At 45.1% G+C, this 23,360-nt stretch overlaps 1 pseudogene; it reads left to right on the top strand.

Annotated features, from left to right (window-relative positions):
• LOC132421661 (large ribosomal subunit protein eL14 pseudogene) overlaps nucleotides 1-23,360 on the top strand; it is a 40,945-nt pseudogene that overhangs the window by 16,238 nt on the left and 1,347 nt on the right.

Below are 23,360 nucleotides of genomic sequence, written 5' to 3'. Positions count from 1 at the left end.
AATTATTCAGCCTCTTTCAAACGCAAAGTTTACTCTTGTGCAAGATGGGCATGACAGCAACACCAGTTGTGAGGGGCTGTCCCGTGAGTTGGATAATATACATAAAGAAGAAAGGCAGCGCCTGGCACAGGAAAAGTACATTCTGACTCTTAAGTATTACTTCATGACTGTTATTGTTGATGTATGATGTTTGACACTCAAATGTAACCTCGAATCCCTATGGGGACCCTAGAAGGCAGGGATTATTATTATTTGCATCTTCCAGATGGGAGATCAAGAGTCATGAAGATTGAACCTGAGAGCCTAGAGCTATAGAGTAATGAGTGGGGATTTCATCCAGCCTGCCCATTGCCCCAGACTCAGAGGCCTTCTCCTTGTCCTGGATCAAAGCCCCAGACGTGGAGGGGAAGCCAGGCATCCGGTCTGTGAATGGCACAAGAAGGGCAGAGTTCACCAGAGCGGATTCTCCGGCCATGGCTAAGCCCCCTAATCCCAGCTACAGTTCTTTTCTCTTTGACTGGGTTCTAGGAAGATGCTTTCTTGTGTCCCTTACCCAGCAAGGCACAACCATTTTCCAATCCCACCAGCCCCATCCTTCCCGTCTGGAGCTGTGGACAGTGTCTCCAGGGCCTGGGCTATTCTCATGGCCATTCTGGCCACTGAACATGAATTTTTCCATTAATTTATCTCCCCAGAATGGTGCTTGTTTTCCAGGAATCTGCGGGGGGGGGGGATGTCATTCACTGGAGCCCCCACTTTGCCCATTTGGTGGACGGACGTTTCTGCAAGGTGAGTGACCACACGTATCCAAAAGTTGAATAAATGGCCTTTGACCCAGAAATTCAACGTTTAGGATTCAATCTTAAGAAAATTATTAAAGACTTAATAAAAGTTATATATATATATAATATATGTATATTACATAAACATATAGTTATATATAATATATATTATATACATATACAATTATATTTATACATTATATATTACATATAGTTATATAATATAGATGTATGTAATATATATCTATATATAATGTATACTTATGCAATATAGTTATATGTATATAAGTATATATGTTATCATAAGAGTAAGTAATTAGAAGCAACCTAAATGTCCAATAATATCGATAGAATATTGGCTAAGTATATAATGCTATGGCCACATAATAGAATACTATACGGTCCATTTAAAAAAATGAGAAAAATTTAAAAATGAGGTCTAAATTTATGGACATGGAAAAATGTCAATTATGAAACAAAACAGATGGTTAGAAAAATAACCCATTATAGATAAGGCTAGTTAATGAGAAATGGGAACCACAGGAAAAATTTTAAGGAGCATGGAGGATAAATCCAGGTATTCCAACAGAGAAGGTTCCACAAGGAACTAGAACGGGCAAGCTCCAAGTGGTATAAATCGTCTGATTTGCTCAGTGTTATGTTGCCAGGACCTAGAATGGTGTGCAATAAATAGCTGTTATCAATAAGAACAATATTTGAAGAAATAATGGTAGGAATTTCCTGAGGGGTAGGAAATTGATTCTCTTGTGAAATTAGTTCCCAAATGGGAGGTACCAGGCGTGAGGAGGGAAGAAAAGGAACCATGTTTAAGCAAGGGATGGGGTGAAAACTTTGTGAAAATTAATAATGGGAAACCTCACTAAAATAGAAGTGGGAGGCCAGAAGGGGGCGCTCCCGTGCACATGTATCAATACAAATTCCAGCAGGAAGAGATACTTTGCATCTCTGGCAGGAAGTGACACTACTTTACTACCCAGCAGGGAGAAGAAAGATTTCTCCTTGCCTGGCAACAGCTCAGCCAATGAAAAGCCACTATACTTCTAATCCCAGTTTCCTCCAATGGCCTTTTTATTTACAATATTCCCTCCCAACTTCCCCTTCTCCTCTATAAAAGAGTGTCCTTTGTTTTACTGGAGTTGCATGTGGTTCATCATAGTTGCATGTCCCGAATTGCAATTCTTTGCTGCTCTTGAATAAACCCATTTTGCTTGTAAAATAACTGGCTGTTTTATTGTTTTAGGTTAACAGCTTCCATACTGGAGAAGATCACAAGCGCTTCCCTCCTGGGCCGCAAGAAAGCCAAGGGTACTCCCTCCCACCTCCTACCCACACACACAGGAGACTGTGAGTCTTCTCTGGAGAAACCAAATGGCTTCAGAGAAAAGACCTATAGCGACTGACGTTTGTGGGGGGACCTCTGGGAAAGTTTGCCTTCAATGAAACTCCCCACTGACACAAACCCCCTACCATTTCAGCTGCTGGACCTCACATTCAAATATAAGATTTAAGGAAACCTCCAAAATGAAAGGTAGAGACCAGAATAAACACAGGAAAAATAAACAAACTCAGGAAAATAAAAACAATTGAAGGAGAAAAAAAAGCACAACACAACCCCACTGAATTATTATCTTCAGAGAAATAGCAGAAGATATACTGAGTAGACCAATAACACAGCAGATTGCTGTTTTAAAAAATAAAAAAGAGGAATAATCAAGTTCATCACATACTTGTTTTGCTGGGTAGAGATTTGAAGGGGTCTGGGGTCCATTGCTGGGGGAGTAGATGGATGGTGAAGCTGGGAGATGCACAGCCAGAAGTCCTGAATGTAGCTGGAGTTAACAGACACGCCTCACATGAAGCAACCTGGATAAACCTTCCTAACAAAGTGCCTCCTAATAGCCAGGAAGTGGGAACGACCCAAAAGTCTATCAAATATGAAAGGGTAATAAAATGTGATCCATCCTTCCATACAATGGCACATGAGCCAGCCATGAAGTGTTGATACACAGTATAACATGGACGAACCTCAGGACATTACGGTGAGTAAAAGAAGCCAGATACGAAATTCACATGTTGTGATTCCATTGATACGACATGTCCACACAAGCAAATCCACAGAGACAGAAGGTAGATTCATGGTTGCCTGAGGCAATGGGAAGAGGGGATGAGGGGTGACTGCCAAGAGGTATGAGGTTTCTTTTTGGGGTGATGAAAACGTTCTGGAATTAGATTGTGGTGATGGTTGCACAACCTTGCAAATATAATAAAAAACCACGGAATTGTACACTTTAAAAGGGGTGAATTTTATAGTATGTGAAAGATATCTCAAGGAAAAAAAATGCAGATTCTGATTTAATCAGAAAATAAAATGCCAATAGAGAAGGGAAGATATGAGAAAGAGAGGGAGAAAGAGAGAGAGCGAGTGAGAGAGCACAGCATCATTTTACATCAAATGTAAAACACAGGCACATAGCTCAATATACATCTTGCAGAATCAGAAACAAAGAAAACGACACACACTAAACTCTCTAGGATGGGTAACATTCTAGAATGGAAGTAAAAGAAAGAAGTGGGCAAAGATCCCCCATAAGCTCTCTCATAAGCCCACCCTTCCACCCCATACCCTCCTGTCACCCTCCTTGCCCCAAACAGATCAGCAGTGACAAAGGACAATGCCTTGAATGACAAAGGAAGCCAAAAGGGAACTGGTAAACTATTCAGAAAACAGTGAAAGTAACATTTTATATCAAAATCCCTGAAAGAGATAAAACTGATCTTGGAGAAATGCTCAGAGCCTTAATTATCCCATTGTTAAAGAAATCAAAGATGTGGGAATTCCCTGGCGGTCCAGTGGTTAGGACTCTGCGCTTTCACTACTTTGGCCCGGGCTTGATCCCCAGTCCGGGAACTAAGATCAGCAAAAGAAAAAAAAAAAAAAAAGAGAGAGAGAGAGAGGAAAAGAAAACAAAAATGATGGAACTGTTTTAACAAATTAGACTAAGAACAAAAAGAACTTAGGAAGATGGAATAGATAGAGAGGAAAAACGGAAATGAATCAAATGGGGAGGAAGGTCAAACAGGGTGAGAAAGGAAGTGGATTCTTTAAAAACCAATGAAATAGGGCTTCCATGGTGGCGCAGTGGTTGAGAGTCCGCCTGCCGATGCAGGGGACGCGGGTTCGTGCCCCGGTCCGGGAGGATCCCACATGCCGCGGAGCGGCTGGGCCCGTGAGCCATGGCCGCTGAGCCTGCGCGTCCGGAGCCTGTGCACTGCAACGGGAGAGGCCACAGCAGTGAGAGGCCCGCGTACCGCAAAAACAAACAAACAAACAAAAACCAATGAAATAGACAACCTCTCACAAGCCTGATTAATTTGTAAAAATCAGAGCGGGGGTGGGGTGGGGTGGCGTGGGGGGAGGTAATAAACACGATTAGGGACCTCTAAGGAGATAAGGTGTCAGCATAGATGCAAACAGTCAAATAAGAGGATTCTATATGCCGCTCAGGCAACTTTCTGGAAAACCTAGAGGAAATCAATGATTTCTGAGAAAAATGCACATTCTGCTCACTGGCCCAAGTGGAACATCTGATTAGGTCAATGAACATAAAAGATATTAGAAAGGTGATTAAAGAACTATATTAAGAAAGTTTCTCTAAATAATCATAATCATAATCCAAATTATTCAACCTATTCCATAGAAGAATACAGAAAACTCACCCAGTAAATCTATGACCTCATTTTATGAAAGCATTTCACAGCTTCAGTTCCAAAACCATAATGACAGGATGGAAAAATACAGATCAATCTCACCTAAGAACACAGAAAAATTCTAAATGTTATCAAACATTGTCATTTGTCCAAAAGAGAAGCTACAGTCTGATATAGTCAGCTTTATCTCCGGAATTCCAGAGAGTTCCAATAAAAAGCACTCTATCAAATTAAACAAGAAAACCCACAAGATCCTATTAATATGTACTAAGAAACATTTGATAAAATTCAGCAGTCTTTTTTAGTGAAAGTGAAGTAACAGTTAAAAAAAAAAAGAAATTGCTTAAATATAATAAAAGCAATTACCCTAAAATCAACAGTAAATATTGTACTATATTTAGTATATATGATACTGTATAAAAAAATCATAAAATCTCATTAAAGAAGATAAGGCAAGATCTGAAGTAATGGAAAGACATAGCATTTCTTTGATGGGTCAATATCGATAAAATACGTTATCCAAAAATTATAAACTTAATGCGATTACATTCAGCATCCCAGTGTGGAAAACATAATTATTTTTCCTGAATTGGATAAAAATTATACGGAAGACCAGCCAACACAAATGTAAAAAAAAATAGGGGGATACTTCAATTGAAATAGTTAAAATGGAACTAATTAAATAGATGAGTAGGAAAAAAAATCACGAAAATTCAGGAAGGTGTCGCAACATACATGAAAAAGGTGGCATTTTAATTCCCAGGGAATAGCGTGATTTATTTTTTAAATGGTATTGACCCGATCTTGAATACACTTTGGTACACTGCTATCAAACCGTCTGAAAAAAAACAGGTAGACCCTCAGCTGATACAATAAACAAAAATATGTTCCAGATAGATTCAGTACTCACATACAAAAAATAAGAACGTGGTTAGGAAATCTAAGTAGCTATATATGTGATCTGAGGACAAAAGAGACTTCCCTAGGCAGGACTGGAAACTCTGGATGACAAAAGATACCACAAAATTTTGAAATCAATAATTCAGCTGACAAACAGCATGTACAAATTGAGAAGAAGTCAATCCAAAAGGAAATAAAGGTTAAACAGAATGAATAAGCAGTACACAAAAAAGCAAATCCGGGCTTCCCTGGTGGCGCAGTGGTTGAGAGTCCGCCTGCCGATGCAGGGGACGCAGGTTCGTGCCCCGATCCAGGAAGACTCCACATGCCGCGGAGCGGCTGGGCCCGTGAGCCATGGCCGCTGAGCCTGCGCGTCCGGAGCCTGTGCTCCGCAACGGGAGAGACCACAATGGTGAGAGGCCCGCGTACCGCAAAAAAAAAAAAAAAAAAAAAGCAAATCCAAGTCACCAAAATCAGATGAAAAGATGCTCAGATGGGCCGGGGGTCAGGACACGCAAATTGAGACAATGGTGAGATGCCACTTTCTCAAACTGGCAAAATTTTTGAAAAGTGATAACACTCATTTCTGGTGAGACTGTGGCAAAAAGTGTTCTCGGGCATGGCTGGCAGGAATGTGCTCTCTCCAAAAGGGTTTAAACACTTTGCCCTGGCAACAGCTATTTTGGATACAACTCCTTTTTCAGAAATGTTTTGTAGTATTTTCTTCTAGTCTACGACTTGTCTTTTCATTCTCTTAATAGCATCTTTTGCAGAGCCAAAGTTTTTAATTTTACTAAAGTTCAACATCATTTTTTTCCCCATGGATTATGCTTTTGATGTTGTATCTAAAAACCCATTGCCAAACCCAAGAGCACCTAGATTTTTTCCTATGTTTCCTTCTAGCAGTTTTATAGTTTTGTGTTTTACATCCAGGTCTATGATTCTATGTGTGTGGGCCAGGGTTAAAATATACATAATACACAGTGTACCATTTTAACCAGTTTTAAGTGTACGATTTGGTGACATTAACTACAGTCACCATGTTGTGCGGTCATACCACTATCTATTTCTGGAACTTTTCATCATCCCAAACGGAAATGGTACCCATTAAATGATAACTTCCTGTACCACATTCCCGCAGCTTCTAGTAACTGCTATTCAACTTTTTGTCTCTGTGAATTTGCGTATTCAATGTAACTCATTACGATGCATTTTGAGTTCATTTTTGTGAAAGGTGTAAGGTCTGTGTCTAGATTCTCTCTCTCTCTCTTTTTTTTTTTTTTGGCATATGGACATCCAATTATTCCAGCACAATCTATTGAAAAGACTGTCCTTTCTCCGTTAGATTGCCTGTGTTCCGTTGTCAAAGATCTATTGACTATATTTGTGCGGGTCTATTTCTGGGCTCTCTATTCTGTTTCATTGATCTGTGTGTTTATTCTTTTGCCAATTCCACGCTGTCTTGATTACTGTAGCTTTATAGAAAGTCCTGACATTGGGTAGCGTCAGTCCTCCAACTTTGTTCTTCAGTATTGTGTTGGCTCTTCTAGGTCTTTGCCTTTCCATAGAGATTTTAGATTCAGTTCATTGATATCTACAGCTTGACAAAATCTATTAAAATTTAAAATACATAAACCTAGGACTTCCCTGGTGGCGCAGTGGTTAAGAATCCGCCTGCCAATGCAGGGGACACAGGTTTGAGCCCTGATCCAGGAAGATCCCACATGCCGCAGAGTAACTAAGCCCATGCGCCACAACAACTGAGCCTGCACTCTAGAGCCTGTGCTCTTCAACAAGAGAAGCCACCGCAATGAGAAGCCCGCACACCACAACAAAGAGTAGCCCACTCTCGCCACAACTAGAGAAAGCCCGCGTGCAGCAATGAACACCCAACGCAGCCAAAAATAAATAAATAAATTTATTTTAAAAAAAGAGAATCCGCCTGCCAATGCAGGGGACACAGATTCGAGCCCTGGTCTGGGAAGATCCCACATTCCACGGAGCAACTAAGCCCATGCGCCACAACTACTGAGCCTGTGCTCTAGAGCCCGCAAGCCACAACTACTGAGCCTACGAGCCACAACTACTGAAGTCCGCACATCTAGAGCCCGTGCTCCACCACAAAGAGAAGCCACTGCAATGAGAAGCCCGCGCACCTCAACGAAGAGTAGCCCCTGCTCTCGCAACTAGTGAAAGCCCGTGCACAGCAACAAAGACACAACACAGCCAAAAATAAATAAATAAATTTACTAAAAAAAAAAAGCATAAGCCTTTCACCCAGCAATCTCATTCCTAGAACTCTGTCCTTTAGAAATAAAATAATCAGCACATATGGACATAGGTATAAAAATATTTATTGCAGTGCTTTTTTTTTCTTTTAGGTAGCAGAGGGAATAAAACCTATAAAGCAAGTGAAAACCAGTTAATGGGAATGTGGTTGAACAAATTATGGTTCATCCGTACCATGGGAGATTATCAAACAATTACAAAGAGTGAATTAGGACCTTAGCAGGTGGTCTGAGCAGTTTCCATAAGATACCCTGGGTAAAAAATAGTGTATCCAATAGGATTCCAATTTATAAAGCAATAACCCTCACTCTCTATTTTTGGTCTATTTAGTATGTACTATTATATAATTATTATTGTTATTTTGTGGTCATGCCGTGCAGCATGTGGGATCTTAGCTCCCCAGCCAGGGATGGAACCCATGCCCCCTGCAGTGGAAGCACGGAGTCTTAACCACTGGACCTCCAGGGAAGTCCCTGTATTATGTACTTTTAGTCAATGAGCAGGAAGAATAACCTGGTAGAAAACACTGTAGGATGCTTACCTTGAAGGATGTCCAATATAAGAGAAAATAAGAGGAAAAGAGGGTAGTTTGCCCCCTGGCAACTGTTGAAAACGGTAACTGTTTTCTCTAAACCAGTTCCGTTCAATAGAAATATAAATGCGACCCATTTGCACAATCTTAACTACATTACAAAAAAGTAAAAAAGAAACAGATGAAATTTAATATATTTTTTAGCCCAGTGTGGCCCAAATATCACCAACATCATTGATATTTATAAAAGCATCAGTGAGGCATGTGACATTCTTTTTCTCTTATGAAGTCTTCAGAATCCTGTGTGTATTTTAAACTTAAATCTCCATTTGGACTGGCCATGTTTGAAGTACACAACCACTCCCTGTGGCCAGCGGCCACCATCTGGACAGTACAGCTCTGAAGACAATCTATAGGAAGACTTGAGTGCCCCCTAGTGGCAGGCTCCGTTAACTCCACCCTTCTTGGCAATCTGGTCCAACTCCAACATCAATCAGATTGTGTGGCTCCCTGCCTAGAACCCTCTATGGCTCCCTGATGCCACCAGGTCACGTCCACACTCCCAGGTTTAGCTTTCAAGGCCCCTCTCAATCTGAGTCCAACTCACCTCTCTCCAAAGGAGAGGATGTTTTCCACTCCTTCCCCCCAGCCACAGTGGACTTGCCCACCATTCATTCATTCACTCATCCATTGATTGATTCAGTGAATGTTCACTGAGATCCTAGGGGCTACCCTGGATCGTGGGTGTCTTCCGAGAGTCAGTGGTGCTTGAGCTTCTGGGATCAACAGTCTGCACTTAACCAACTGCCTCCTTGGGCCTCGGTCTTCACGTTTGATCTTGGACTTCACACCTTCCTGGTAGGATTATCGGTGGAACTCATGTAAAGCTCCTGGCACACAGTGGGTGTTTAATAGATGTTGACTGAACCAGTGGTATCCTTGAGGCTTGGGGTCAGGGCAGGAAGCTGCAAGTAGAGACTCTGACAGCAGCTGTGGGGTGGATGGGTTCATCGGGAGACAGGCTAGGCCGGAGCCCCAGAGAGATGGGTTCAGACGGTGGGGCTGGGGGTGGGTACCCAGGTCCTCCCTCTCCCAGCAGGACTAATCCACACCTGGCCCAGTGACCCCAATCTTTGTAGAACCCACTTGCAACCACCTCCCTGCATGAAAACCTTCGATGGCTCCCTGTTGATTTTAAAATAGCAAGAAAATCCCCATAGATTGTCTCAGCCTCACCTCTCATTCCCCTCTCCCTTAGTTCCTGGTGCTCCAGCCACGCAATTCACACAGGGTCTTTGCACATGCCGTTCCCTATCCTTGGGATGCTCTTCCCTTCCTTTCCCTCAGTATTTTTTCAAAATTTATTTTATTTTTATTTATTTTTGGCTGCATTGGATCTTCGTTGCTGCGCACGTGGGCTTTCTCTAGTTGCGGCCAGTGGGGGCTATTCTTCGTTGCAGTGCGTGGGCTTCTCACTGCAGTGGCTTCTCTTGTTGCAGAGCACAGGCTCTGGGCACACGGGATTCAGTAGCTGTGGCGCACAGGCTCAGTAGCTGTGGCGCACTGGCTTAATTGCTCCGTGGCATGTGGGATCTTCCTGGAGCAGGGCTTGAACCCACGTCCCCTGCATTGCCAGGCGGATTCTTAACCACTGCGCCACCAGGGAAGCCCTCCCTCACTTTTAACTCCTCCTTATCTGGCCAATCTCAGAGCAAGTGTTACCGCCTTGGAGAAGCCTGCCCTGATCCTTGGCCAAAGTCAGGCCCTGGGGCACCAGTACCTCCCTTCCCTGGCACTTACTACCACTAGAATGTGAGTTCCAGGGATCTTTGCTTTGTTTGCGACTGTGTCCCCCCAGCACCTAGAACAATGCCTGGTATACAGCAGGCACTCAATAAATGGTTGTGTGAACATTCCTCAGACTCTGATAAACTGCAGGACGGCAGGGCCTGAAGCTGTTTCTGCTTCCTTCCTGTCCCCCCGTACCTGGTATGCAGTAGGTGATCAGTAAATGGTTGTTACAGAAATGGAGGATGCCCTCAGGCCTAGGTCACTGGGCGCCTGGGTCTTGGGCCACCACGTGGCCACTGCACATTTCTATCAACTTGATTCCACTTGATTTTCCCCAGAAGATCACCAAAAGAGAGATTTTCTTTCCTATCTGGAAGATGAAGAAAACAAGATCTGGAGGTTGAGAGCTCAGACTCCATATCTCATTTATGCCTCTGGAGCGGGTGAGGTTTCTTCTCCATCAGGAAAACTCTTTGTGGCAGGCTACATAGAGCATCCCAAAGATGTCCACACCCTAATCCCCAGGACCTGTGAAAGACGGTACCCAACACGGAAACATATTTGCAGACGGGATTAAGTTATGGATATGCAGAAGGGGAGATGCTCCTGTGTTACATGGGTGTGCCCAGGGGAATCACAAGGGTCCTTAAAAGAGGGAGGCAGGGGCTTCCCTGGTGGCGCATTGGTTGAGAGTCCGCCTGCCGATGCAGGGGACACGGGTTCATGCCCCGGTCCAGGAAGATCCCACATGCCGCGGAGTGGCTGGGCCCGTGAGCCATGACCGCTGAACCTGCGCGTCCGGAGCCTGTGCTCTGCAACGGGAGAGGCCACAACAGTGAGAGGCCCGCGTACCACAAAAAAGAAAAAAAAAAAAAAAAAGAGGGAGGCAGGAGGGTCAGAGAGAGATAAGAGGATGCTACACTGTTGCCTTTGAAGATGGAGGAAGGGTCCACGGTCCAAGGAATGCAGGTGGCTTCCAGGAGCTGGAAAAGGCCAGGAAACAGACTCTCCCCAGAGCCTCTGGAAGGACTGCAGCCTTGAGGGTGCCTTGATGTTAGCCCAGTGAAAGCCATTTCAGATTCTGACCTCCAGAACTGTAAGATAGAAAATTGGCATTTAAAAAAAAATTAATTTATTAATTTATTTTTGGCTGCATTGGGTCTTTGTTGCTGAGCGGGCGTTCTCTAGTTGCAGCAAGCAGGGGCTACTGTTCGTTGCAGTGCACAGGCTTCTCATTGTTGTGGCTTCTGTTTTTGCAGAGCACGGGCTCTAGGCGTGTGAGCTTCAGCAGTTGTGGCACACGGACTCAGTAGTTGTGGCACACGGGCTGAGTTGCTCTGGGGCATGTGGGATCCTCCCAGCCTAGGGCTCGAACCCCAGTCCTCTGCATTGGCAGGCAGATTCTTAACCACTGTGCCACCAAGGAAGTCTGAAAATTGGCGTTTTGGGGTTTGTGGTAATTTGTTACAGCGGCCATGGGAATACACCCTCCAACCTGGGAGGAAGTTTCCAGCCAATCAGAGGGCAGAAGGCATCTGACAGATGCCACATGACCATTGCCTCAAGTTCAAAGCCCCGTGTTTCGGGCACAACCAGCGCTGCTGCCCTAATTGTCTCCCAGAAAACAGTGGCCAGGTCTGCCCTCTCTAGTGACAGAGAGAGGATTGTGACTTTAGAAATGTGACAGAACCGTCAGAGGTACAGGAAATGCATGACTTGTGAAATAAAATGGCCACCAGCAATTATTCATCCTACAGCTGCTTAAACATCCAGCCTTCCCTCCATCAAGAGAGAAAACAAAAACCAAGAAAAACTCTGAGCCCTCAATGAAACTAACATGATATCATGTTTCTGGAGCTGCATGCATAACTGGGTCACTTTGTTGTACAGCATAAATTAACACAACATTGTAAATCAACTATACTTCAATAAAATAAATTTAAAATATTTTACTATCCTAATCATTATTGAAATTATTTTTAAAAATTTTCCCACTTTATTGAGGAATAATTGACAAATATAATTGTATTGATTATAAGTGGACTGTGTGATGTTTTGATATACATATACATTGTGGAATGATCGCTTAAGCATTTTTTATTTTATTTTGCAGTACGAGGGCCTCTCACTGTTGTGGTCTCTCCCGTCGCGGAGCACAGGCTCCGGACGCGCAGGCCCGGCGGCCATGGCTCACGGGCCCAGCCGCTCCGCGGCATGTGGGGTTTTCCCGGACCGGGGCACGAACCCGTGTCCCCTGCATCGGCAGGCGGACTCTCAACCACTGAGCCACCAGGGAAGCCCTGCTTAAGCATTTTTAAGTGTGCAGTTTAGTGCTATTAAGTACATTCACATTGTTCGGCAACCATCCCTACCATCCATTTCCAGAACTTTCTCATCTTCCCAAACTGAAACTCTGTCCCCATGAAACACTGACTCCCCACCCCCTCCCCCAGCCCCTGGCCCCCACCCTCTACTTCCTGTCTCTATGGATTTGACTCCTCTAGGGACCTCATGTGAGTGGGACCATACAGTATTTGTCCTTCTGTGTCTGGCTTATTTCACTGAGCATCATGTCCTCGTGGTTCATCATGTTGCAGCAAGTGTCAGAATTCCCTTCCTTTTTTTTAAAAAAATTATTTATTTATTTTTCGTTGCATTGAGTCTTTGTTGCTGCGCGCGGGCTTTCTCTAGTTGTGGTGAGCGGGGGCTACTCTTTGTTGCGGTGTGCGGGCTTCTCACTGCAGTGGCTTCTCTTGTGGAGCAGGGGCTCTAGGCACGTGGGCTTCAGTAGTTGTGGCACACGGGCTTAGCTGCTCCGCGGCATGTGGGATCTTCCCGGAGCAGGGCTTGAACCTATGTCCCCTGCACTGGCAGGAGGATTTTTAACCACTGTGCCACCAGGGAAGCCCTCCCTTCCTTTTTAAGGCTGAATAATATTCCATCATATGGAGCTGGAGCAGGTGGGAGAAAAAGGAACCCTCCTACACTGTGGGTGGGAATATAAATTGGTGCAGCCACTATGGAGAACAGTGTGGAGGTTCCTTAAAACCTAAAAATAGGGACTTCCCTGGTGGTCCAGTGGTTAAGACTCCATGCTTCCACCGCAGGGGGAGCAGGTTCCATCCATGGTTGGGCAACTAAGATCCTGCATGCCCCGTGGTGCTACCAAAAAAGAAAACAAAACAAAACAAACCTAAAAGTAGAGCTACCATATGATCCAGCAATCCCATTCTTGGGCATATATCAGGGGAAAACTCTAATTCAAAAAGATACATGCACCCCAATGTTCATTGCAGCACTATTCACAATAGCCAAGACATGGAAGCAACCTAAATGTCCATTGACAGATGATTGGATAAAGAAGATGTGGCACATATGTACGTACAATGAAATACTACTCAGCCATCAAAAAGAATGAAATAAAGCCATCAGCAGCAACACGGATGGACCTAGAGATCATACTAAGTGAAGTAAGTCAGACAGAGAAGGACAAATATCATATGATATCGTTTATATGCAGAATCTAAAAAAAAAAAAGACACAGATGAACTTATTTACAAACCAGAAATAGACTCACAGACTTAGAAAACAGACTTATGGTTACCAAAGGGGAAAGTGGGGGAAGGAGTTTGGGATTAACATATACACACTACTATATGTGAGGACCTACTGTATAGCACAGAGAACTATACTCCATATTTTGTAATAACCTATAAGGGAAAAGAATCTGAAAAAAAATCTATATATGTGTATACATACATATATAGATATATATATGAATCACTTTGCTGTACACCTGAAACTAACACAACATTGTAAATCAACTATACTTCAATTAAAAAATTTTAAAAATATTCCATCATATGGATACCACATTTAGTTTATCCATTCATCTGTCAATGGACACTGGGGTTGCTTCTTCATCTTAGCTGTTGTGAACCATCCTGTTTTCAGCATGGGTGTGCAAATATCTCTTCCAATGTGGCCTCCACACTTTGACCTGGAGTGGTCGACCCACCTCCCCCACTGTACTTCCCTGAGCCCATGCCTTGTGTCTGACTCTGTCCTCAGACGAGGTCCCTGAGAGTGTGGTCCTAGGGTCCCCTGAGAAGGGGCTCACCTTCTCAGCCTCCTCCAGATGAAATGAAACAGGTCCTCAGCAGGCACAAGCTGCTTATACACTTTGGGGACCTCAACTCTGCAAGCCCACGTGGGCTCTGCCGGTGTGCTGCCCCAGATTGGAATCTGGAGGGCTCAGGACACACTGGATGCAGAGGGATCGGAAACACTCCTGTGTCACACTTGGTGTCAGTCAACAGGCAAACAGGTTCTCTCAGGGGCTCGGGTGAATGTTAACTGATAGAACCCACTCTGGTTAGAATTGCACCCCTTCCTCCAAAAAAGACATATTGAAGTCCTAACCCCCAAAGGAAGTCCTAACCCTAACAAAGAACGTGACTTTGTTTGGAAATAGCGTCTTTACAGAGGCAATCAAGTTAAAATGAGGTCATTAGAGTATGTCTTAAACCACTATGACTGGTGTCTTTATAAGAGAGAAATTAGGATGCAGAGACTGTTTTAAAGTGCAGGTCCTCATCTGCAGGTATGACAAAGCCAAGAGATCAGGAGACAACTGCCAGTGAAAAGGTACATTGTTACTCACAGCTCCTAAAAGGAGGGGGCACAGCACACCATGCAGGGTCACACAGAGAAGCACCAGGGTTGGTCAGGAGGCCTATGGAGCAAGGGGGAAAGATGGGAAAAAGCCTTTCATTGTGGTTTCCCGGGGAAAGGCCAGGCAATGCAGGGTAACCACACTTGGGATTGGCCAATTTGAATAATTTCAGCAAGCTCTGGGCATAGGGACTGGCTCTAGCTGTCTGGCGCCCGGCCCTGGGGTGATTATGGCGGGGGAGAACTTGATAAAGGAGGTGGTTGAGGGTGTGGGCTCTGGATTGGTTGGTTTGCATTTGAAAGGCGCACGGGCAGGTGAGCCTAGGAATTAGTCCTGGGAGGGGCAGTCCCTGAGTCAGCAAGGCCTCGGGTATCAAAGCATGAAAACTACAGATAACAAAGAGACATGCTTAATACGGAGACAGACACACACAGAGGGAAGGTATTATGGAGACACAGGAAGAAGACAGCCATCTACAAGTCAAGGGAAGCCTGAGGCTACCAAAAGCTAGAGAGAGACCTGGAATAGATCCTTCTCTCTCATCCCTCAGAAGGAACCACCTCTATTGATACCTTGATTTCACACTTCTGGCCTCCAGAACTGGGAGACAATACATTTCCATTGTTCTGAGTCACCCAGTTTATGGTACTTGGTTATGGCGGTCCTAGGAAACTGACATAAAATCTTTCTAGAGGGTAGTTGTGTAATCATCACATAAATATTTCTCTGTTCTTGAATAAAAATAAGGCCGAACACTATTCCATTGCATGGATCGACCACATTTTGTGTATCTATTCATCCTTTGATAGACGCTTGGGTTGTTTCCACCTTTTGGCTAGCGTGAATCATGCTGCTATGAACATAAGTGTGCAAATATCTTTTCCAGACCCCGATTTCACTTCTTTTGGGTAGGTCCCCAGAAGTGGAATTACAGGATCATAGGGTAGTCCTTGGTTTAACTCTTCATGGAAACACCATGCTGCTTTCCACAGCAGTTGCACCACTTTGCATCCCCACCAGCAACGCACAAGGCTTCCAATTTCTCCTCATCCTCAGCAACACTGATTATTGTCTGTTTTTAATTTAATTTAATTTATTTTTTATAATAGTCATCCTGGTAGATACGAGGCAGCATCTCACTGGCATCACAGTTAAAAAGACTCTCAAAAGTACAGCATGGTTTTCTGTTGTCTTCTGTCTTCTGGTGATTCTAGATGAGAAAGCTCCCTCTTGGTTTTCCAATTCATGACATTCCAGATGTGGTAGGCATGTGTCTCTTCTCGGGGGTGCGTAATGGGGGGAGCCTGAGAGTCAGGAGCCCTTTCCTTCAGAGACACAAGCCTGTCTTCAGCTCAGGAAATGTTTGCCCATTGTGGTTCTGTGGCTCTGTCCCCTCTGTCACTTCCAATTTCTCTTTCTGCAGTGTCAGGAAGACCTCCCATTTGGGAGCTCCTGCCTTGGACATCCAAGTGACTTTTTTTTTAATTTATTTTTTAATTGAAGTATAGTTGATTTAAAATGTTGTGTTAATTTCTGCAATATATCAAAGTGATTCAGTTATACATATATAAACATTCTTTTTTAAAAAATATTCTTTTCCATTATGGTTTATCACAGGAAATTGAATATAGTTCCCTGTGCTATAAGTGGGACCTTGTTGTTTATCCATTCTATATATAATAGTTTGCTTCTGCAAATCCCAAGTTCCCACTCCATCCCTCCTCCCACCACCTTGGAAACCACAAGTCTGTTCTCTATGTCTATGAGTCTCTTTCTGTTTTGTGGATAAGTTCATTTGTGTCATATTTTAGATTCCACATGTAAGTGATATCATATGGTATTTGTCTTTCTCTTTCTGACTTACTTCGCTTAGTATGATAATCTCTAGGTTCATCCAAATGGGATTATTTCATTGCTGCAAATAGGATTATGTCATTATTTTTTGTGACTGAGTAGTATTCCATATACATACCATATCTTCTTTTTCCATTCATCTGTTGATGGACATTTAGGTTGCTTCCATGTCTTGGCTATTGTGAATAGTGCTGCTATGAACATAGGGGTGCATGCATCCTTTTTTTTTTTTTTTTTTGCAGCATGCGGGCCTCTCACTGTTGTGGCCTCTCCCATTGCGGAGCACAGGCTCCGGACGCGCAGGCTCAGCGGCCATGGCTCACGGGCCCAGCCGCTCCACAGCATGTGGGATCCTCCCGGACCGGGGCATGAACCCGTGTCCCCTGCATCAGCAGGTGGACTTTCAACCACTGCGCCACCAGGGAAGCCCCATGCATCTTTTTGAATTAGAGTTTTGTCTGGACATACACCCAGGAGTGGGATTGCTGCATCATATGGCAACTCTATTTTTAGCTTTTCGAGGAACCTCCATACTGTTTTCCATAGTGGCTGCATCAACTTACATTTCCACCGACAGTGTAAGAGGGCTCCCTTTTCTCCACACCCTCTCTAGCGTTTGTTATTTGTAGACTTTTTTTTTTTTTTTGGCTGCGCCATGTGAACATGCTTGCAGGTCCTTAGCTCTTCGTTCCCCGACCAGAGATCAAATTTGGGCCCCCTGCAGTGGAAGCACAGAGTCCTAACCACTGGACCGCCAGGGAATTCCCTGTAGATTTTTTAATGATGGCCATTCTGACCAGTGTGAGGTGGTACCTCATTGTAGTTTTGATTTGCATTTTTCTAGTATTTAGCGATGTTGAACATCTTTTCATGTGCCTGTTGGCCATCTCCAAGTGTTTTTTATGACCAGCGTTTCTTCCATCTCTCCTCCAGGCCAGCACTTTTGTTGTCAGCAATGGCCATCCTTCCTTGCCCTGGGCTGAGTAACCACTCGACCACATGACGGCTAAGTCACATCTGCCACACCGAGAGGATTCTTAGTGCTCCCCTAGAGCTCCCTGCATGCTCTTGTGGATGTGCTGTTCCCATCCTCCCCATCACTCTGGCTTCAGAGGGATCACGGGGGACAAGTGGTCCCCTGGGCACCTCAGGCTCCTGCTCTCCAGTAGCTGATCCTGCCGAGAGTTGTCATTACCCATGCTTCTCCGCTCTGTCCCTTGTTCCTTCATTGGACAGGCTGGCTGGGTGGGAGGGGACAAGGGTGACCATATATTGATAAGTATTGAAAGTGAATGATGGTGCCATGGAAGCTCATCACACTGTCTATATATTCACTCTACTTTTGTATATGCTTGACATTGTCCATAACAAAAAGATTTCTAGAAACCCTGCATGATGTCTAGTGTAGGATGACCCCTGTACCAGGCTATTTCCTGAAGCACTGTCTGAAATGACCAGAGGTCTAGCACCTGTAAGTCCACCAGCAGGCGACTAGGTAAATAAATCGTAGTTCAGCCCACCAAAGAGTCCTCTGTAGACATAAAAAAGAAGGAGCAAGTCATCTCAGAACTGACACAGAAGCAGTACCGAGATGTCTTAATAAGTGAAAAGAGCAAGTACATTCATAGCAGATTATTCACAAGAGCCAAAAGGTGGAAACAACCCAAATGTGTGTCAGTTGGTGAATGGATACCCAAGCTATGGTCCATCTATACAGTGGAATATTATTCAGCCATGAAAAGGAAGGAAATTCCTATACATGCCACAGCATGGATGAACCTTGAAATCATTATTAATAGTAAAAAAAGCTAGATTGAAAGGTTACATATTGTGTGATTCCACTGATATGAAAAATCCAGAGTAGGCAGAGCCATAGAGACAGAAAGTAGATTATTGGTTGCCAGGGGCTGGGGGGAGGGGATAATGGGTCCTTGACTTCGCTTTGGGGTGATGAAAATATCTTGGAACTAGATAGAGGTGATGGTTGCACACCACTAGTTGTGGACTTTGGTTAATTTGATGTTATGTAAATTTTTACCTTAATTTAAAAAACAGTAGGAAAGATACATGCACCCCAATATTCATTGCAACACTATTTAAAATAGCCAAGACATAGAAGCAACCTAAATGTCCATCAACAGATGAATGGATAAAGATGCGAGGGCTTCCCAGGTGGCGCAGTGGTTGAGAGTCCGCCGGCCGATGCAGGGGACATGGGTTTGTGCCCTGGTCTGGGGGGATCCCACATGCCGCGGAGCGGCTGGGCCCGTGAGCCAAGGCCGCTGAGCCTGCGCGTCCGGAGCCGGTGCTCTGCAACAGGAGAGGCCACAACAGTGAGAGGCCCGCGTACCGCAAAAAAAAAAAAAAAAGAAAAAAAGAAGATGTGGTACATATATATAATGGAATACTACTCAGCCATGAAAAAGAGTGAAATAATGCCATTTGCAGCAACATGGATGGACCTAGAGATGATCATACTAAGTGAAGTAAGCCAAAGACAAATATCATATCGCTTATATGTGGAATCTAAAAAATGATACAATTGAACTTATAAAACAGAAATAGACTCACAGACATAGAACACAGATTTATGGTTACCAAAAGGGAAGGGGGAGAGGGATAAATTAGGAATGTGGGATTAAAATATACACACTACTATATATAAAATAGATAACCAACAAGGACCTACTGTATAGCACAGGGAACTACACTTAAATATCTTGTAATAACCTATAATGGAATAGAATGTAAAAAAAAAAGTATATGTGTATATATATACATATGTGAATCACTTTGCTGTACACCTGAAATTGTAAATCAATGATATCTCAGCAAAATTTTTTTTAAAAAGGATATATATGTATAACTGAACCACTGTGCTATACACCTGAAACTAACACTACAATGTAAATCAACTATACTTAAATTAAAAAAATAAATTCAAGGTAAGTTAAAAAAATAAAAAATAAATTTTATCCCGGTCCCTAAAATAAATAAATAAATAAATAGATAGATAGGGACTTCCCTGGTGGTCCAGTGGTTGAGACTTTGCCTTCCAGTGCAGGGGGTGTGGGTTCGATCCCTGGTCGGGGAGATAAGATCCCACATGCCTCATGGTCAAAACACCAAAAAACATAAAACAGAAGCAATACTGTAACAAATTCAATAAAGACTTTTAAAATGGTCCACATCAAAAAAAATTAAAAAAAATTAAAATATATATACATACATATATAATTTAAAATACAATAAAAATGATAATCATTAAGAAGCACTTATTTGGTTGACAAGTAAAATAAATGTTTACAAAAAGAAAAAAAGGAAGGATGGAACAATGCGTATGGGGGTTAACATTTGTGTTCATTGTTAAAGAGAAAATATATGTTTGTGTATCAAAGAGACACAGGATTCTGCTGCCTCCCTCTGCCCAGGAGACTGAGGTTTGGGGCTTTGTGACCTGGATTCAGTTCTGCCTGTGATCTTTACTGGCCCTGGGGACAGGGTGAGTGACTTGGGGCTCTGTGCCTCCGTTTTCCCATCCGTGTAATGGGGATAGCAGAGCCTGCCTCGGAGGTCTATTGTGAGAATGGTTGTGAGGGCGGGGAGCTGTCATTCCTGGAGAACCAGATGGGGAAGCCCTCGGGGTTCAGCTGCTGTCTCTGCCCCTCCCAGCCTGCCCCTGACCTTCCCGGGAACTCCAGGACCGGCCACCTCCCCAGCCTCATTCCCAGGCATCCGGCCAAAATCCCCAGCCATGTGCTCCATCCTCCCTGAGCCCAGCTGCTTCCCGTGCTCAGACAAAGAGAACTCTGTCCCCAGACCACCAGGCCTGGGCAGGATCAGTGTACCCCACACAGCACACACTGCACTCCCATCTCCCCCACTGTGTCTCTGTCCCCAGCCCTGGCCCTGTGCTCCTGGACACGCTGTGCCAGCCCTGGCTGTCCTTCCCTCAGGCCCACGTTAATGGGGCATTTCGGAATCTTCTGCTCCTGGACGCACACAGTTGAGTTCTGTCTGCAAGAGGCGACTCCAGGACAGCACAGAAAGTTGGGGCAGGGGGATGTGGGGAGAAAGAATAGAGCTGGGATGACTTAGACGTTCCATACTGACCCTACAGATAACAGCACGGAGGTCCTCAGTGTAGCATGAATGGTGTGGCAATGTGACAGGGACAGGTGACGATGAACAAGAACAGGGGGTGATGGAGACAGTAGGACAGTAACAGGTGACATGGTAAGCATGACAGCAACAGGTAACATGGCAATAAGAAAATACCCTAGGGATTGGTGTAATGTTGGTAGGGCAGCCATATGATGGTGACAAGGGACGGTAAGGAGAGTGCTGCAGTGAGAGATGACAGTATTAAGACACTGCCGTGGTAATGGGTGACAGTAGGGAGATGGTGGGGCAGGAAGAGTGACTGATGACCAGACGGGGACAACACAACATATAGGATCTTTGCCGTCTCCTTGGCCATCAGGTGACTCAGATGATCCTTCCCCGGGTCTGGGAAGTGCTCCCTTCACGAGGCGGATTCCATGACAAAACAAGACACCAGATCCCCATTCTCCCAGGCCCCTTGAAGCAAGGTGGGGACATACGCCCCCCCCCCACAGTCCTCCAGCCAGGTAACTCTGCCCCAAACTTTGATGGATGCTGGCGTCAGAAGCGGGGCCCCCTGGACTCCGTTTTGCTGAGGTTGGCGCTGGTTTCCGGTGTCCAGGATCATTAAGCACCATTTGAGCCCGGGGAGCAGAGAGGGGATGGATGGTGTCTTGGTGGGACGTGATCTGCGGGTGATTTGGTGGTGACTCTGCTAGCTGCAGAAGCCCCAGGCTTGGGTCTCCAGCCTCCCGGGGATTCTGCACCTGACCAACGGCTCTTTCTGCCGTGACCGATTCCTGCTGCTTGCAGTTTAAGAATCCTGACACTCTGGGTGACGGTACAACTGTTAATGGGTGACAATGTCACAGCAATAAGTTAAAGGTATAATGGTGACAGGAGACAACATGAATGTCCCAGGCAGTGGAGCAAACCAGAAAACGGCAAGGTGTCCCATGGATGGGTGACAGTGAGAGGGCGACAGCAGTGGGTGACACTGACAGGTGACCCTGTGATAAGAATTTGGTGGTCATGCAATATTGACAGGGAGACTGTGTGAATGCTCTACCCTTAGGACAGTGTTGGGGTACACTAGGATGCCGGAGGGGGAGTGAGAGCCTAAATGTCTCTTCATGACAGTGTGATGTAACAGAGTCATCGTATCGGTAATGGACACCAGTGTAACAGACTCAGGCAGTGGAAGGCAAGGTGGTGTGACGGTAGTGAGGAGGGTACAGTGGCAAAAAACACTCACTCCCCGCTGTCACTGAGAACTTCCACGTGTCACTGAGACTTCCAACAGCTCCACACCGCCTCTGTCTCGCCACACCTGATGGATTCCTTCTCCCCTGGCTTCCGTAGAGCGGGTAGGGAGAATTCTAGAAGGAAGCACTGCCTGATCTACCAGCCTACCTCGGGGTTTAGCCATCGAAGTATTGGTCATGCCGTGTCCCTGGTGTGGGACTGTACCTCCCCACATTCCACACATATGCTGGGCTGCTTCTAGGGCAGCCGGAACCTAGCCCAGTGCCCGTGTAAGGCACACTGGGTGGCTGAAGAGCAGACCAGGGTGGACCTTGGCAAAGGAGCCTAAGAAGCGGTGACACAGGTGTCCCCGAGAGCTGGTTCACCCACGACAGCCCCCGGGCCTTCCCACGCTGGAATTCCACACCTCTGTCAACTTGATCCTGGGGTTCCTTTCCTAGCTCACTCTCCCCACACCTCACCACCCCTCCTGACCGTCCTCACTGGCCCCGGAAACCCCTCTCCCTCAGTCAGGATGCCCTGAATCTTGTCTCCAAAGTTTCGCTCTTCCTCATGCCCCCCCTAGCCCAGCCCTGGAGCCCTCACTGCTCCCCAGACCCAGTTCTAGGCCCCACAGAGCAGCCTTCAGAGTGACTCCTCTTCCTGGAAGCCCACCATGGCTCCCCTCAGAGGTGGGGGGACGCCACTGAGGGCTCCTGGCCTCTGCTTACCCCTCCAGCTTCCCTCTTGCCCGCCTTCCCTTTTCTCCCCTCCCCAAAAGCTCCAGTTTTGCTCAATTTGCGCATGTTCCATACTCTCCTGTCTCTAGGCATTAGCCTATCTTTCTCCCAACTTTTCATATTTGCTCTTTTCCACTGAGCCTTCAAGGCTCCCATTCCCAGGCAGAATGCCCCTTTCTGGGCTTCCCTAGTGGCGCAGTGGTTAAGAATCGGCCTGCCAAGGCAGGGGAAATGGGTTTGAGCCCTGGTCCGGGAAGATCCCACATGCTGCGGATCAACTAAGCCCGTGCGCCACAACTACTGAGCCTGCGCTCTAGAGCCTGAGAGCCACAACTACTGAGCCCGCGTGCCACAGCTACTGAAGCCCGTGTGCCTAGAGCCCGTGCTCCACAACAAGAGGAGCCACCACAGTGAGAAGCCCACGCACCGTAACAAAGAGTAGCCCCTGAGAAGCCCCCGCTTGCCGCAGCTAGAGAAAGCCCACGCGCAGCAACGAAGACCCAACGCAGCCAAAAATAAATAAGTAAAAAAAAAAAAAAAAAAGAATGCTCCTTTCTTTCCCCCCTCCTTCTCTCTGGCCCAGGAGTGTCATAGAGTCCAGGTCTGTCTCTTGGGACCCATATTGGGAGATTATAAAAGTTATTGCTCTCGTAGAGATTTTTTGGTGATTAAATGAGATAATGTGTATGAAACTCTTAACACCAAGTCTGGAACATAAG

The sequence above is a fragment of the Delphinus delphis genome, chromosome 3, assembly GCF_949987515.2.
Source record: "Delphinus delphis chromosome 3, mDelDel1.2, whole genome shotgun sequence".
In the NCBI taxonomy this organism is placed as follows: domain Eukaryota; kingdom Metazoa; phylum Chordata; class Mammalia; order Artiodactyla; family Delphinidae; genus Delphinus; species Delphinus delphis.
The sequence above is the reverse complement of the archived record's forward strand: the minus strand, read 5'-3'. Positions and strand labels throughout refer to the sequence as shown.